Source organism: Phoca vitulina, unplaced genomic scaffold, assembly GCF_004348235.1.
Source record: "Phoca vitulina isolate PV1807 unplaced genomic scaffold, GSC_HSeal_1.0 scaffold17, whole genome shotgun sequence".
Lineage (NCBI taxonomy): Eukaryota > Metazoa > Chordata > Mammalia > Carnivora > Phocidae > Phoca > Phoca vitulina.
Window position 1 is genome coordinate 16,925,541 of NW_022589720.1, and position 9,893 is coordinate 16,935,433.

Sequence of the window (9,893 nt, forward strand, 5' to 3'; positions counted from 1 at the left end):
CTAGTGTATGGCTTTGTTCTAGTCTCCTGCCTGATCACATTCTCTCCCTTTTTTTTTTCCTCTTCTTTCTTTTTTCAACCAAATTCTTATCTTATCAATTCCTTTCATAAAATCTTTTATAATTTTCATCTTTACACTCATCTTCAATCCCTTCATTGTATTAACCCTTATTTTTGTACATATATAAGTTTTTCTTTCTTTAAAATTGTGGGAGGCACTTTCTTCTAACAGACCAAAATATGCCCATTATCTAATGTGTGCCACATATCTATGCACCAGCCTGATCATATTTGATCATATTCTATTTTTTTGTTTTGTTTTGTTTTTGTTTGTTTTTATCTTTTACTTTTTCTTTTTTTTCCTTTTTTTTTTCTCTTTCTTTCTTTCCCTTTCTTTTCCCCTGTTTCAGGTCTTTTCTGGTTTGTTTAATGTATATTTTCTGGGGACGTTATTACCCTGTTAGTATTTTGTTCTCTCATTCATCTGTTCTCCTCTGGACAAAATGACAAGACAGAAAAAATCACCTCAACAAAAAAGAACAAGAGGGAGTACCGACTGCCAGGGACCTAATCAATACAGACATTAGTAAGATGTCAGAACTAGAGTTCAGAATGATGATTTTAAAGATACTAGCTGGGCTTGAAAAAAGCATGGAAGTTATTAGAGAAACCCTTTCTGGAGAAATAAAAGAAATAAAATTTAACCAAGTCGAAATCACAAAGGCTATTAATGATGTGCAATCAAAAATGGAGGCTCTGACTGCTAGGATAAATGAGTCAGAAGAGAGAATTAGTGATATAGAAGACCAAATGATGGAGAATAAAGAAGCTGAGAAAAAGAGAGGTAAACAAATACTGGATCATGAGGGCAGAATTCGAGAGATAAGCGATACCATAAGATGAAACAACATTGGAATAATTGGGATCCCAGAAGAAGAAGAAAGAGATAGAGGGGCAGAAGGTATATTGGAGCAAATTATAGCAGAGAACTTCCCTAATTTGGGGAAGGAAATGTGCATCAAAATCCAGGAGGCACAGAGAACCCCTCTCAAAATCAATAAAAATAGGTCAACACTCCGACATCTACTAGTAAAACTTATGAGTCTCAGAGAAAAGACAAAACCCTAAAAGCAGCTCGGGACAAGAGATCTGTAACCTACAATGGTAGAAACATTAGACTGGCAACAGACCTATCCACAGAGACCTGGCAGGCCAGAAAGGACTGGCATGATATATTCAGAGCACTAAATGTGAAAAATATGCAGCCAAGAATACTATATCCAGCTAAGCTGTCATTGAAAATAGAAGGAGGGATAAAAAGCTTCCAGGACAAACAAAAACTAAAGGAATTTGCAAACACAAAACCAGCCCTACAAGAAATATTGAAAAGGGTCCTCTAAGCAAAGAGAGAGCCTAAAAGTAACATAGACCAGAAAGGAACAGAGACAATATGCAGTAACAGTCACCTTACAGGCAATACAATGGCACTAAATTCATATCTTTCAATAGTTAAACTGAATTTAAATGGGCTAAGTGCCCCAATCAAAAGACACAGGGTATCAGATTGGATAAAAAAACAAGACCCATCGATATGCTGTCTGCAAGAGACTCATTTTAGACCCAAAGACAGCCCCAGATTGAAGGTGAGGGGGTGGAAAACGATTTACCATGCTAATGGACACCAAAAGAAAGCTAGGGTGGCAATCCTTATATCAGACAAATTAATTTTAAGCCAAAGACTGTAATAAGAGATGAGGAAGGACATTATATCCTACTTAAAGGGTCTATCCGACAAGAAGATCTCACAATTGTAAATATCTATGCCCCTAACATGGGAGCAGCCAATTATATAAGGCAATTAATAACAAAAGCAAAGAAACACATCGACAACAATACAATAATAGTGGGGGACTTTAACACCCCCCTCACTGAAATGGACAGATCATCTAAGCAAAACATCAACAAGGAATTAAAGACTTTAAATGACACCCTGGAGCAAATGGACTTCACAGATATATTCAGAACATTCCATCCCAAAACAACAGAATACACATTCTTCTCTAGTGCCCATGGAACATTCTCCAGAATAGATCACATCTTAGGTCACAAATCAGGTCTCAACTAGTATCAAAAGACTGGGATCATTCCCTGCTTATTTTCAGACCACAATGCTTTGAAAGTAGAACTCAATCACAAGAGGAAAGTTGGAAAGAACTCAAATACATAGAGACTAAAGAACATCCTACTAAAGAATGAATGTGTCAACCAGGAAATTAAGGAAGAATTAAAAAAAATCATGGAAACAAATGAAAATTAAAACACAACTGTTCAAAATCTTTGGGATGCATCAAAGGCAATCCTAAGAGGAAAGTATATAGCAATACAAGCCTTTCTCAAGAAACAAGGAAGGTCTCAAATACACAACCTAACCCTACACCTCAAGGAGCTGGAGAAAGAACAGAAAATAAAGTCTAAACCCAGCAGGAGAAGAGAAATAATAAAGATCAGAGCAGAAATCAATGAAACAGAAACCAAAAGAACAGTAGAACAAATCAACGAAACTAGGAGCTGGTTCTTTGAAAGAATTAACAAGATTGATAAACCCCTGGCCAGACTTAACAAAAAGAAAAGAGAAAGAACCCAAATAAACAAAATCATGAATGAAAGAGGAGAGATCACAACCAACACCAAAGAAATACAAACAATTATAAGAACATATTATGAGCAACTATATGCCAGCAAATTAGATAATCTGAAAGAAATGCATGCATTCCTAGAGTTGTATAAACTACCAAAACTGAACCAGGAAGAAATAGAAAACCTGAACAGACCTATAACCACTAAGGAAATTGAAGCAGTCATCAAAAATCTCCCAACAAACAAAAGCCCAGGGCCAGATGGCTTCCCAGGGAAATTCTACCAAACATTTAAAGAAGAATTAATACCTATTCTTTTTTAATTTTTTATTTATTTTTTTTTTTTTTTAAAGATTTTATTTATTTATTTGAGAGAGAGAATGAGACAGAGAGAGCATGAGAGGGTCGGAGGGAGAAGCAGACTCCCTGCCGAGCAGGGAGCCCGATGTGGGACTCGATCCCGGGACTCCAGGATCATGACCTGAGCCGAAGGCAGTCGCTTAACCAACTGAGCCACCCAGGCGCCCTCTACCAAACATTTAAAGAAGAATTAATACCTATTCTTCTGAGACTGTTCCAAAAAATAAAAATGGAAGGAAAACTTCCAAACTTCTTTTATGAGGCCACCATTACCTTGATCCCCAAACCAGACAAAGACCCTATCAAAAAGGAGAATTACAGACCAATATCCTTGATGAACATGGATGCAAAAATCCTCACCAAAATACTAGCCAATAGGATCCAACAGTACATTAAAAGGATTATTCACAACGACCAAGTGGGATTTATCCCTGGGCTGCAATGTTGGTTCAACATCCACAAATCAATGTGATACAGTACATTAATAAAAGAAAGAACAAGAACCATATGATCCTCTCAATAGATGCAGAAAAAGCATTTGACAAAGTACAGCATCCTTTCTTGATCAAAACTCTTCAGAGTATAGGGATAGAGGGAACATACCTCAATATCATAAAAGCCATCTATGAAAAACCCACAGTGAATATCACTCTCAATGGGGAAAAACTGAGAGCTTTCCCCTTAAGGTCAGGAACACAGCAGGGATGTCCACTATCACCACTGCTATTCAACATAGTACTAGAAGTCCTAGCCACAGCAGTCAGACAACAAAAAGAAATAAAAGGCATCTGAATTGGCAAAGAAGAATTCAAATGTTCACTCTTTGCAGATGATATGATACTTTATGTGGGAAACCCAAAAGACTCCACCCCAAAACTGCTAGAACTCATACAGGAATTCAGTAAAGTGGCAGAATATAAAATCAATGCACAGAAATCAGTGGCATTCCTATACACCAACAACACAGCAGAAGAAAGAGAAATTAAGGAGTTGATCCCATTTACAATTGCACCCAAAACCATAAGATACCTAGGAATAAATCTAACTAAAGAGGCAAAGAATCTGTACTCCGAAAACTATAAAACACTCCTGAAAGAAATTGAGGAAGACACAAAGAAATGGAAAACATTCCATGCTCATGGATTGGAAGAACAAATATTGTGAAAATGTCAATGCTACCTAGAGCAATCGACACATTCAATGCAATCCCTATCAAAATATCATCCACTTTTTTCAAAGAAATGGAACAAATAATCCTAAAATTTGTATGGAACCAGAAAAGATCTCGAATAGCCAGAGGAATGTTGAAAAAGAAAAGCAAACCTGGCGGCATCACAATTCCGGACTTCCAGCTCTATTACAAAGCTGTCATCATCAAGACAGTATGGTACTGGCACAAAAACAGATGCATAGATCAATGGAACAGAATAGAGAGCCCAGAAATGGACCCTCAACTCTATAGTCAACTAATCTTCAACAAAGCAGGAAAGAACGTCCAATGGAAAAAAGACATTCAACAAATGGTACTGGGAAAATTGGACAGCCACATGCAGAAGAATGAAACTGGACCATTTCCTTACACCACACACAAAAATAGACCCAAAATGAATGAAAGACCTAAATGTGAGACAGGAATCCATCAACTTCCTTGAGGAGAACACAGGCAGTAACCTCTCTGACCTCAGCTGCAGCAGCAGCTTTTTCCTAAACACATCACCAAAGGCAAGGGAAGCAAGAGCAAAAATGAACTATTGGGACTTCATCAACATAAAAAGTTTTGCACAGCAAAAGAAATAGTCAACAAAACCAAAAGACAACAGACAGAATGGGAGAAGATATTTGCAAATGACATATCAGGTAAAGGGCTAGTATCCAAAATCTATAAAGAACTTATCAAACTCAACACCCAAAGAACAAATGATCCAATCAAGAAATGGGCAGAAGACATGAACTGACATTTTTCCAAAGAAGACATCCAAATGGCCAAAAGACACATGAAAAAGTGTTCAATATCGTTCGGCATCAGGGAAATCCAAATCAAAACCTCAATGAGATACCACCTCACACCAGTCAGAATGGCTAAAATTAACAAGTCAGGAAATGACAGATGTTGGTGGGGATGCACAGAAAGGGGAACCCTCCTACACTGTTGGTGGGAATGCAAGCTGGTGCAGCCACTCTGGAAAACAGTATGGAGGTTCCTCAAAAAGTTGAAAATAGAGCTACCATATGACCCAGCAATTGCAGTACTGGGTATTTACCCCAAAGATACAAATGTAGGGATCAAAGGGGTACATGCACCCCGATGTTCATAGCAGCAATGTCCACAACCGCCAACCTGTGGAAAGAGCCAAGATGTCCATCGACAGATGAATGGTTAAAGAAGAGGTGGTATATATATACAATGGAATTTTATACAGCCATCAAAAGAATGAATTCTTGTCATTTGCAATGATGTGGATGGAACTGGAGGATATTATGCTGAGCGAAATAAGTCAATCAGAGAAAGACATGTATCATATGACCTCACTGATATGAAGAATTCTTAATCTTAGGAAACAAACTGAGGGTTGCTGGAGTGGTGGGGGGTGGGAGGGATGAGGTGGCTGGGTGATAGACATTGGGGAGGGTATGTGCTATGGTGAGTGCTGTGAATTGTGTAAGACTGATGAATCATAGACCTGTACCTCTGAAACAAATAATATATGTTAAAAAAAAAAAAAAGAAGAAGAAGATAGCAGTAGGGGAAGAATGAAGGGTGGGATATTGGAGGGGGAGATGAACCATGAGAGACTATGGACTCTGAGAAACAAACTGAGGGTTCTAGAGGGGAGGGGGTGGGAGGATGGGTTAGCCCAGTGATGGGTATTAAAGAGGGCACGTTCTGAATGGAGCACTGGGTGTTATACGTAAACAATGAATCATGGAACACTATATCAAAAACTAATGATGTAATGTATGGTGATTAACATAACATAATAAAAATAAATAATTGAAATAAATAAAAAAATAAAAAAATAAAAAGAGATTAGGCATTAAAAAAAGAATAATTCAAAGTTGGTGGTATTATTATATTACAGAGAAGATGATTTGTCAATTATAGCTATGATACTGATCTTGCTAATGTCCATCATCAATCTAATGGTATAGCAATACACAGAAATCATTAGGTTACCAAAATTAACATATTATCTGAGTCCAAATCTATTTTGCAGTATTTACTGAATTCTTAATACACATCATGGCCTGTGTCAGCATTGGTAACACATTAGCACCATCCTCAAAGACTTTAAAATCCAGCACATATAAAAGTCTAAATATTTTTCATGTTGTTTTTTAAAGTTTTTATTTATTTATTTGACAGAGAGAGACAGTGAGAGAGGGAACACAAGCACAGGGAGTGGCATAGGGAGAAGCAGGCCTCCCCCAAAGCAGGGAACCCGATGCAGGGCTCGATCTCAGGACCCTGAGATCATGTCCCAAGCTGAAGGCAGTCACTTAACCGACTGATCCACCCAGAAGCCCCAATTTTTTTCATGTTTGTAGTATGGCTTCCATGTTTTAATCCAAAATGTTAGAGTTACAAACATGGATTAATTCTACCCAGGATTATAAAGTTGTATTAAGTCCTGTTGACTATTATTATTTATAACAATTTTCCTCCAACCTTCGTTCTCATTTTAAAATAATAGTTGTACCAAACCAAGATTTTTGAGTGTTGATATGGTCAGGCTATGAACTAGAGCCTTAACTAATTTGTCTCAGTACTGAAAATCCTATGTTATAGTTGGCATTATTAATATTCATCATATTTTTTGGAAGATGAAACAAACAAAATTCACAAACTTAGCAGGCAGCAGATACAAGTGTAACTCAGACTAAATTCAGAGCTCATGATCTACACACCATAACAAGTTGTTAGTATAAGATATTGATCTCAGAGGCCTCTTTTGAGTTCCCAAAGAGATTGAATGAAAGGGCTGATAGGTCTTAACTGGGGGTCAAAACAAATTGACATTTGCTCTTTCTCATATTAAAAGTACAATAAAATGTCCCTGAGACCAACATTTCCTAAACTAAAAAGAAAAAGAGAGAGAGAGAAATATATTTGTCATCCATTAATCTAAAATTAAAATGTCAGGGACACCTGGGTGGCTCAGTCGTTAAGCGTCTGCCTTTGGCTCAGGTCATGATCCCAGGGTCCTGGGATCGAGCCCCGCATCAGGTTCCCTGCTCCACGGGAAGCCTGCTTCTCCCTCTCCCACTCCCCCTGCTTGTGTTCCCTCTCTCAGTGTGTCTCTCTCTGTCAAATAAATAAAATCTTTAAAAAAAAAATAAATTAATTAAATTAAATTAAATTAAATTAAAATGTCAAACAAAACATTCTCAAACGTTTTTCCTGATACCAGTTCTGACAGAGGAGATTCACATGTCTAGCGCACTCTGTCAGTTAGCACCATCTAGGATGAGTTAGTGCAGGCTCAGCTCCTAAAACTATGTCAGCAAACACTGCAGCTTTCTCCCTACTGATCCCAATTAATCCCTTTGCTAGCAAAGTTTGCCTTAAAAATATTTAAGTTCCAAATGCATTCATCTTACCCAGGCTTTTAAATATAAATCAAAGAAAGACTGAAAAATGAAGTACCAAGGAAGTGAATACCTAAAGAAGAAAGAAGAAGAAAAAAAAAAAAAAAAAAAAGATGAGCATAGGTTCTGAAATATTTCAGAGCCTAACTCAAGCTGGTTTGTATGTTCTCTCTTTCTTTGGGTATTTTTTTATGTTTGAAGAGAAGTTCCTGTTCTCACAGAGAGAGCTACTAAGCAAAGTAAGTGGAAAACAGGAAGAAAGAAGGGAAGAGTCCTTTTTAGACTAATACTTTTTTCATGTATTTGTACTTATTTTTTAAATCAGTCTTTTTTGGAATGGAGTATAACTCTATGTAGGAGTTTTAAAAAGCTCAAAGAATATATTGAAACATTTCTAATTTATAAGGTTTTTTTCCAGATTTATTGAAATATAATTGACATATAACATTGTGTAAGTTTAGGGCAACAACCTGATGGCTTGATATATGTTTATGCCAGGACATGATTACCACAATAAGGTTAGTTAACATGTCCATCACCACACATAGTTCCCATTTTTTATGTTCATGGTGAGTATATCTAAGATTTACTCTCAGCAAATTTTTAGTAAACAATACGGTATTATTAATTAACCAAAGTCACCATGTTGCACATTAAAACATCATAACTAATTTATCTTATTTATCTTATATAACTAAAATTTGTACCTTTTGACTAACATTTCTCCCCATTTCTATACCTACAATTCTAAGTCAATAATTGTGGTTAAGTATTCATTATAGACCTCATTCTATGTGAGCACATGAGGTTGTTACACAAGAATTGTTCTTTTCCACTAAGACTTTAATAAATTTGAGAAAGACCACTCTTGTAGATATTGGAAAATCAAGTGACAATATTTTAGTGTAAGATTAACCACTGAACTGTGTAGTAGAATGAGTGTGTTTTCCCCAGGTCCAGGCCCACTACCTTCCAGAGCTCATCATACCACACTCCCTTCAGAAGTCAAGGACTCTGTGCTTTGGTGATGCTTACAAATGTCTTTGGCTGTGGCCAAGAGGCATTTACTCATACAAGGCAGAAAAAAAAAAAATCACAGCATGGGAATACATCTTTCTGTTGAAAGAGTCTCTGGTGATATATGGGAAATGGTTGATGGAAAGCATTTGTTTCTGTAGGAAGGTGAAGTCTGCTAGCCTCTATTCAGGGAAGGTAAGCTGCTTACTTGACTGCAGAGTTAACATTGTCAAGCTATTATTTTGTCTCCCACTTGTCTGGCTACATATAGTTCTGCTATCTTTTGATGCTCTCATCCAAAGCCCTCAGGTTATATCCTTCAGTTTTGACACTAGGCTTCCTTCATGGTTATGACCCATCATCTTCTCTACCCACTTCAGATCCCATATGACTCTCCTTTACTCTTACATGGGCCTCTGAAGATTTCTTTTCCTCTTCATGCTCTTTCTAAAGTTTTTTAGGGGATTAATTGGATATTCATATCCCCTCTGTCTGTATTATTTTGACATCCAGAGCCTGGTTACAATTCTTTTCTTAAATAGAAGTTGTGTCTTTTTCTTTGCATTCCCACTATGATAATTCTAGGCATTTTTAAGGTACTTCAACCCCTTCAAATGAAAAAGGAAGGAGTAGGGTGTACACAAAGCACAATGATGAATATTTCAAGATTTTTCTCTTTAAAGTAACATAATAGGATCTGCAGTTTAACTGTTTCCCACACTTCATTCTCACATTTCCAGTCGCCTGCTGATCATATTTTAGCATCTGTTCTACATGCATCTAAACAAAAAGTGTTTACATTGATCTTTCAAACCTGCTACTCTTACTGAGCACTATTACTTCTTGCCTTTACTCCTATTGTGTCTCATTCACCTGACCTTGAAAAATGATAGTGGTACTGTCTATTCCCATTGCTATCATAATTACTTGGCTGAACTTTTAGTGATTTCTTAATTCTTTAATCTATTTGAATCCTTTCCCCAATCAGGTGTTCTATTTGTATCTGTTATTACTATTGTATTAATATGTCCCTTGTTTTAAATATTATCATAGAAATGTAGGCACATAATAAAAAGTAATATAAAATAGCTCAGAGAAGCTTATGCTAAAAGAGAAAGGATTTTTCCTCCATGTTCTGTTCCTAGTCCAGTTTCTCAGATTCAGCAATATTTGTTTGGACATAGCTCCTGATTTGGAGATTACTTAAATAATATTTTCTAAATTAATCAATTTAGCGTAGCATCTTGATGCTCTCCTATGAAAGAGGAGGATTTAATTCACAGACATAAAACTT